Here is an 8,296-nt window from a genome sequence, read left to right as displayed (position 1 = left end):
GGAAGAAATATTTGCTGAGCACCTCCTATGTGCGGAGCACTGCACTGGATGACCCGTAGTGAACCAAGCACGCCCGATCCCTCCCGGAGGCCAAGTGGAAAGTGCGTGCGCAGAGGCCCAGGGCCGTGCTGACAAATTATGCAGGAATGCGGAGAAAGAGGCGGGGAGGAAAAGGGGTTGGATCCAAATCGACCCCAGCTTCTGTGTTCCCAGAATTGTCCACCGTGACTCCCGAGGCCGCGCTATCTGGCCGCCCCGACTTCCTTCCTGCGCTTTCCCGGAACACGTCCTTCAGCTTCCCCTGGGCCAGCGCCTGCGTCTGCGCCTGCGCACGCCTTCCGCCCCGCCCCGGCCCCGGCGCACCCGGGAGAGGGGGAGGGGCTCGGCGGCCACCCCGCGCCCCACGACGCACCCCGCCTCCCGCCCCGCCCGCGCGCCCTTCTCGGAATCGCTCTGTGCCCCCCAGTCCCCCCTCCCAGCTGTGGCGTTTATCTGGGCGGCCACGTGGGAAGCCGGGGACCCTGGGGGCAGCGTTCCGGCCTCCACGCCGCCGTGTTCTCGTCTCTGTGGGGTAACAGCATTAAGGCTGACCCCAGTCTGTTGCAGTGACCTTGTCTCGACAGAAATGTTTGCTCCCAGCGACTGCCAGGGAACGCACACAAACACACGTCCTGGGGGGGGCGGCGGACTTCGGCCTAAAATCTGCATAAGTCCTTGGCTTTCCCTCTTGGGGGGCGGGGGCGGGGAGGTTCGAGGCGCGTCCAGTCCTACCCTCTGTTTTCTCGGTGACAGCTTTTTCCTTCTCCAGGGCCACTCCTTTCCTTCCTTCTTATTTCCCGGGCCACCTCTCTCCTTCACTCCTCATTCAAGGAAAGTCTTTAAGGGATTGAATTTTGACTCGAGGAATTTCTCAGCTACCCCCCGGAGATAGCTCATCCCTCTTCCAGCTTTTTCACTTGCTGCCAGAATCTTTTCATCTCTCAGGCTCCTTCCCGCCCACTCTCTAACATACTTAACCTGGCTTTTATCTCCCTTCCTTTTTTGCTCAGCCGATAAGGTAGATAGTTAGGGGTATCTTTTAGCCCATGCCTCCCCTTTCTCTGGGAATCTCAAACACACACGGAGGGGCCCTTGGTAGCCGTGTTCCAGCGTGTGACTTTGCCCCTAGGGTGCCAGGGAAATACAGGACCCACAACGGGGTCAAGCCTCCCCTCTCTTCTAGACTTTGGAATTGAGCTTGAGATGCTGTTGCAGCCTGAGCTGGTCTCTTAGATGCAGGAAATGCAGACGTGGAAGGCTTTGCTGTGTGAATGTTGCATCAGTGAAAACTGGTCTGTAGAAACAATGAAGAAAGACACACGTTCTCAGAGAGGAGGGTGGAAGAGAGAGTTAACTGCCTAGGAGTGTGACAACTTTCCAGTTTCTGCTTCCTGTTGGGAGAGCAGCTGCCCTTGGCTTCCTTGGTATTCACTATGAGTGTGGTGTAAGTCTGTCACTATGAGTGTGGTGTAAGTCTGACACCACGAGTGTGATGTTAAGTCTGTAGGAGTTTGGATGTATTTGACTGCAGGTAAGAGATAACCTAAGTGACCATGGCTTGAGCCATTAGGACACATTGTTTCCTTAAGAAGTCTGAAGGCAGGCAGAGCTAGGGTGTGTTCTGTTCAGCCATATCATCAAGGACCCAGACTCCTTCATCTTTTGGCTATGCCATTCAGCATGTCGACTTTGCATTCTGTGCTTGTTTCTTCATGGTCTCGGTATGGCTTCCATGGCTCCAGATGTCATGTCCTCACATCATTGCATCAAGTAAGAAGGAAGGGAGCAGATGGAAAGAGGCTTAGTTTTTGTTAATGAAAAAAATCCCTCCTTCTTAGAGTCTCCATAGAAGTTCTTATATCTTATTGGCTAGAACTATTTCATATATTTACTCTACCTGCAACACAGGCTGGAAACATGAGTACCTGGCAAAGAAAAGGGAATTGGATTTCCATGATTATGATTCATAGAGCTGGCAGGACATCTGTTTCTCCGAGATCAAGGAATTTCCTTTCTGTACCTGAACAAAATTAGCAGGGGAAAGGGGGGGAAAGGATTTGGTGTTGCTTTATTATTTTTTTTAATTTAAGTTTTTTATTTATTTAAGTAACCTCTACACTTACTAACATAGGGCTCCAACTCATGACTCCAACCAAGATCAAGAGTCACACACTGTTCCAACTGAGCCAGGTGGGTGCCCCGGGTGTTGCTTTAAAACAAAGACTGTTGGCAGCACCTTTTCAAAACGTCCTGTTCCATTTAAGCTAATTTGATTGTATCTGTTATTTGTAACCAAAAGAATCTTGACTACTGTAAAAAGGAATGTCTCCTCATTTCTCTGGTTTACCTAATCACTCTTGACCTCCTGCCCCATCCTTTACCCCTTCCCAGGGAGGTGGAGTCAGGTACCTGGTTGGCATGGAATAGATTTCTCCACTGGATGGGAGGGATTTATCAATGGTCCGGCCTGGGGGGTTCTGGTCTCTTTCTTTCTTTTTCCACTGGGACCAGTGGGAGTGAGTAAAATGCATACACGTTGCAGACTCAAACTTTCCCTTAGGTGGGTTGCCCAAGGTCTAGACTGAAGGTTAGGAGTTTGCTGTCACACTCAAGCCACATGCTCCCAGACCCCTTCTAACAGTAATAAAGGTGATATTTTGTCAGGTGACATCTTTGTCAGTTACATAATTGTAGGACCTAGTACAAAATCGGAAGTACCAAGAATTGCAAGAAAGTACCAAGAATTGCAAGACAGTGATGGCAAAGCATTAACCCAAGTGCAACTCACATGGGCCCCAAGCCCACCAATCCAACCCTGCACTTTCACCCTTTTGTCTTATTTCTCAGTTTGTTCAGAACTTCAATAAGAATAAGAGTATTATTTATCGGGCCCCTTTGAATCCCACCAATACCTAACATAAATTTTCAGAAGCTACCCCGTTCCTTCCCCTGTCCATCCTCCAGTGTGTTCATGCACATGCCTACACAGTTCTCCAACTCATGTCAACATAGCTTCCAATCACCCCTATAGTTTCAGATCTTCATCAAAATTACAGAAATGAATATACAGAATATTGGCTTTGGCATATACAGACTTGGGTTCTGATTTTCCCTCCACTGTTCACTAGCATAAGGGATTTGAGTCAGTTACTGATCCTCCCAAGAGATCCAGTTTCCTCATTTGCAAGGTGAGGCCAATGACAATGTATGTTAGGTTCTTGGCACACTAGAAAAGTGAATAGTTTTTGAAGGAATATCATAGTCATATCTATTCATCTCTTCCCTCTTTCCTTCTTTCCTTCCTTCCTTTTATTAAACTGTCATCAAGTGCTCCATTGGCCACTGAGGTAGGTGTTGAAATTACATGATTTATAAAACACAATCCCTTCCCCTTCAATGAAGAGGACATTATTCCTGTGAGAGCTGTTTTTTTTTAAAATAAAGTGTCTTAGGTTGTTTGTTTTTTTTAAGATTTTATTTATTTATTTGACAGAGAGAGAGAGCGCGCGCATAAGCAGGAGGGGGGCAGGCGGAGGGGCAGGCCGAGGGAGAGGGAGAAGCAGGCTCCCCGCTGAGCAGAGAGCCCCGACTCGGGACTCAATCCCAGGATCCTGGGATCATGACCTGAGCCGAAGGCAGATGCCTAACCGACTGAGCCACCCAGGCGCCCCATTAGGTTTTGTTTTTTAAAGCTTTATTGAGATGTAATTTATATACCTTAAACTTCAACACCTATAGTATACAATGCAGTGGTTTTAGTATTTACAGACTTGCACAACCATTACCATCATTTAATTTTAGAACATCTTCATGGTCCCAGATAGAAACCTTGCATCCATCAGTATTCAATCCCAATCCCACCTTCCTCCCCTCACCCTCCCCCCACCCCATGCCCCAGCCTAAGGCAATCACTAATTTATTTTCTGTCTCTGATTTGCCTGTTCTGGACCAATATGTAGTCTTTTTATCTGGCTTTTCTCACTTAGCATAATGTTTTCAAGTTTCATGTATGTTGCAGCATGTGTATTTCATTCCTTTTTATTCCATTGTATGGATAGATGACCCTTTGTTTATCCATTCATCAGGTGATACGTACATTTGAGTTGTTTCTACATTTTAGATATTATGCATAATGCTGCTATGAAGATTTGAATACAAGTTTTTATGTTGGCATATGTTTTCATCTTTCCTGGGTAGGTCCCTAGAGGAAAGGAATTGTATAATCATATACTAACTCTATATTTAACATTTTGAAGACCTGCCAAATTGTTTTACAAAGCTACTGCACCATTCTCCATTCCCACCAGCAATGTATGAGGATTCCAATTCCTCCACATCCTCACTAACATTTGTTGTGTGGCTTTTAATTTTAGCTATCCTAGTGGGTATGACCTGGTATCTCATTGTGGTTTTGACTGACATTTCTTAAACGACTAATGACGTTGAGTGTGTTTCCATTAGCTTACTAGTCATTTGCTTTTCTTTCTTTCTTTCTCTTTTTCTTTTTCTTTTGATCCCTTTATTTTCTTGGTTCTGGAATTTTTTTAATTAGGTGTTTTGGATAAATGTCTATTCAAGTCCTTCGCCCATTTGAAAATAGGGTGCTTTTTTTTAGTTGTCTTTTTATTATTAAGTTATGAGAGTTCTTTACATATGTGATACAAGTCTCTTATCAGATATATGATTTGCAAATAAATATTTTCTTCCATTCTATGGGTTGTTTTTTTACTTTAATTTTTTTTTTTTTAAAGTAGACTCCACACCCAGCATGGAGCCCAACATGGGGCTTGAACTCACAACACTGGGATCAAGACCTGAGTTGAGATCAAGAGTCAGACATTTAACTGACTGGACCACCCAGGTACCCTGTTTTCTCACTTTCTTAATGGTGTCCTTCAGAGAACAAAAGTTCTTAAATTTGATGAAATCCAACGTATATATTTTTACTTTGGTTGCTTATGCTTTTGGTGTCTTATCTAAAACCATTGCCTAATCCATGGATGTGAAGATTTATACCTATATTTTCTTCTAAGAATTTTATAGTATTAGTGCTTACTTTTAGGTCCTTGATACATTTGACTTAATTTTTGTATGTGGTTAGGGGTCTAATTTCATTATTTTGCATGTGGGTATCTAGTTGTACCAGCACCATTTGTTGAAAAGATCATTCTTTCCATCCTTCAGTTGTCCAGGCACTCTTGTTGAAAATCAAGTGATCGTCAGTATCAGGGTTTACTTCTGGATTCTGAATTTTATTCCATTGTTTATGCCTATTCTAATGCTAGCACACTGTCTTGATTATTGCAGCTGTATAGTAAAGTTTTGAAATCAGGCAGTGTAAGTCCTCTAATTTTGTTCTTCTTTATCAAGGCTGTTTTGACTGTCTGGGTGCCTTGCCATTCCCTAGGAATTTTAGGATCAGCTTGTCAATGTCTCCAAAAAACACAGCTGGGATTTAGATGGAGAGGGCACTGAATCAGCAGTGTCATCTTCACAATAGTAAGTCTTTCAACCCCTGAAATGGGATATCTTTGCATTATTTAGATTACATTTTTTCAGTAATATTTTGTAGTTTTCAGTGTATAAACCTTGCACTTTTCTGTTAATTTTTTTTAAAGATTTATTTATATGAGAGAGTGGGATTCTCTCACATAAAGGGAGAGAGAGAGGGAGAGAGAGGTAGAGGGAGAGAGAGAATCCTGAAGCAGACTCCCCTCTGGGTGCTGAGCCCAACTCGGGGCTCAGTCCCAGGATCCTGAGATCATGATGTGAGCTGAAATCAAGAGTCACTCACTTAAGCAATTGAGCCACCCAAGTGCCCCTTTTGTTAATTGTTTTTTTCTCTCTATTTTAGTCTTTGATGGGCTGTTGTTTAATAGAATTGTTTTCTTAATTTCATTTTGAGAATGTTTATTGCTAGAATATAGAAATACTATGATTTTTGTTTATTAACCTTATATCCTGAAACCTTTGTATTTAACTTATCTATTAATACTGACCATTTGTTAGTGTATCCTTGGTATTTTCTATGTATAAGATTGTGTCACCAGCAAATAGAGATTCTTATACTTCCTCCTTTCTAATCTGGATGACTTTTATTTCATTTTGTTGCAGAAGGAGTGGGAAAGAGAATCTCAAGCGGACTCCCCACTGCGGAGCCCACTGCAGGGCTTGATCTCACAACCCTGAGATGGTGACCCTAGCCGAAATCAAGAGTCGGATGTTCAACCGACTGAGCCACCCAGGTGTCCCTGTCCTTTATTCTATTAAAATAAAGTATTATGTAAATTTTTTAAAATGTTAAACATTAAAACAAACTTATAGTCCCACTCTGTCATTAGCTTTTTAATTATTATAATTATAAATAGATTCTTTTTTAAACACTGAAAAGTAGGGGAGCACCTGGGTGGTTCAGTCCATTAAGTGTCTGCCTTCAGCTCAGGTCATGATCCCAGGGTCCTGGGATTGAGCCCCACGTCAGGCTCCCTGCTCAGTGGGGAGTCTGCTTCTCTCTCTCCCTCTGCCTCTACCCCACCCCGTTGGGCTTTCTCTCTCTCTCTCAAATAAATAAATAAAATCTTTAAAAAAAAAACCAACCAACAACTGAAAAGTAGGAATACATTGAATCATCACAACCTGAACACAGAATTCTTGGGTCTGATTCTTTGGGATACAGATGCATGAAAAGATACATAAGTAACCCGACAAATTAACTGAGTATGTTTCACTAGTTTCTATTAGTGGATGAGAAAACAAACGTAAGTGGGTACACAAATACCTTGAATATAAAATGACACATGTTGAGTGCTATACTTCATTACGGGACTGTAGCATGAAAACTACTCTAGGATCCTGCTCCAGAAAAAACAAGCAGCTGTGTTGTCCGCCCACATTCTAGGCTGTTTTGTATCTCGGTGACTGCTCGTGCTGCGCATTTTGCCCCAAATTTTCTTCCCATCTTTCTTTCACTATTTTTTTTTTCTTGCTTATTATTCCTGGAAGGTCATATTTCAATATATATTATTAATGGTTTTAATTTCTTCCCCTTTTCTCTTCCCCTTTTCTTTTGTTTATATTATATTCTAACTTTCCTATATTAAATATATGTTGCTTTTGTAATAGAAACAAACATTACTTAAAAAAAAAAAAAAGAGATGGGGCGCCTGGGTGGCTCAGTTGGTTAAGCGACTGCCTTCGGCTCAGGTCATGATCCTGGAGTCCCGGGATTGAGTCCCGCATCGGGCTCCCTGCTCAGCAGGGAGTCTGCTTCTGCCTCTGACCCTCCCCCCTCTCATGTGCTCTCTCTCTCCTCTCATCCTCTCTCTCAAATAAATAAATAAAATCTTTTAAAAAAAGAAAAAGAGAGAGAGAGTCCACCTGGGGGTCCGCAAGAGCTGCGTCTGGAGTGCCCAAGGAGCTAGGTGTCAGAATGTCGGAAGCAGGGCCTGTGACTTGAGACAGAGCAGTGCACGGGGGCATCACAGGCACCAATTGCTCCTCCTTTGCACTCTTCCATTGTCTTATTTTTATTTTTTTTTTAAGATTTTATTTCTAAGTAATCCCTACACCCGATGTGGGGCTCAAACTCACAACCCCAAGGTCAAGTGTCGCATGCTCTTCCAACTGAGCCAGCCGGGTGCCCCTCTTTCATTGTCTTAAACAACAGCTCAGGGTTTCTGTTACATAAAATTTAGATAATGCAAACTAGTGTATTGACAGAAAGGGATGGAGAAAGGTGGTGAAGGAGGGAGGGATTCCAAGATGTACTTTGAGGCTGTTGGAATATTTTCATTATTTGGATTGTGGAGATGATTTCACAGGTGTGTACATATGTCAAAGCTCATCTTACAGTTAAATATATATAGTTTACATGATGTCAATTATACATCAATAATGTTGTAAAAAAGTTCTCCTGAGGGACAGTAATACTTAGGGTGCTTTAAGTTCCAACTTAAAAAAAATTCAAGTGGCATAAACAATTAAGGAAAATTTCTTGCCTCAGTATAACTGAAATATCTAGATGTAAGCTTCAGGCATGGTTTGATCAGAGCACCCCCTCCACATGTCCGTGAGCCACTCTGCTCACTTCCTGATGTTGGCTTCATCCTTACACAAGTTTTCTTTCTGGTAGCCAAATGGCTGCAGCAGTTGTAAGCTTCACATTCATATAGCACACCTTCCAGGAGAATAGATAGGTTTCCTTCCTCCACTCATTGAACCCAAATCTCCAGTCTTACCACGACTGAATCAACTAAGC

The 8,296-nt window shown here is 43.1% G+C and overlaps 1 long non-coding RNA gene across 2 annotated transcripts; it reads left to right on the top strand.

The window, feature by feature from the left end:
• Positions 1-486: 486 nt before the first annotated feature.
• LOC144382798 (uncharacterized) lies at positions 487-5,532 on the top strand. 2 transcript variants are annotated; one of them, XR_013450201.1, is made up of 4 exons: positions 487-571; positions 2,171-2,229; positions 4,791-4,900; positions 5,410-5,532. It is a non-coding gene; the product is annotated as an uncharacterized LOC144382798 (long non-coding RNA). The 2 variants fall into 2 exon arrangements; XR_013450200.1 differs by lacking the exon at positions 487-571 and adding an exon at positions 1,653-1,809.
• The last annotated feature ends 2,764 nt before the right edge of the window (positions 5,533-8,296 follow it).

The sequence above is a fragment of the Halichoerus grypus genome, chromosome 8, assembly GCF_964656455.1.
Source record: "Halichoerus grypus chromosome 8, mHalGry1.hap1.1, whole genome shotgun sequence".
In the NCBI taxonomy this organism is placed as follows: domain Eukaryota; kingdom Metazoa; phylum Chordata; class Mammalia; order Carnivora; family Phocidae; genus Halichoerus; species Halichoerus grypus.
The sequence above is the reverse complement of the archived record's forward strand: the minus strand, read 5'-3'. Positions and strand labels throughout refer to the sequence as shown.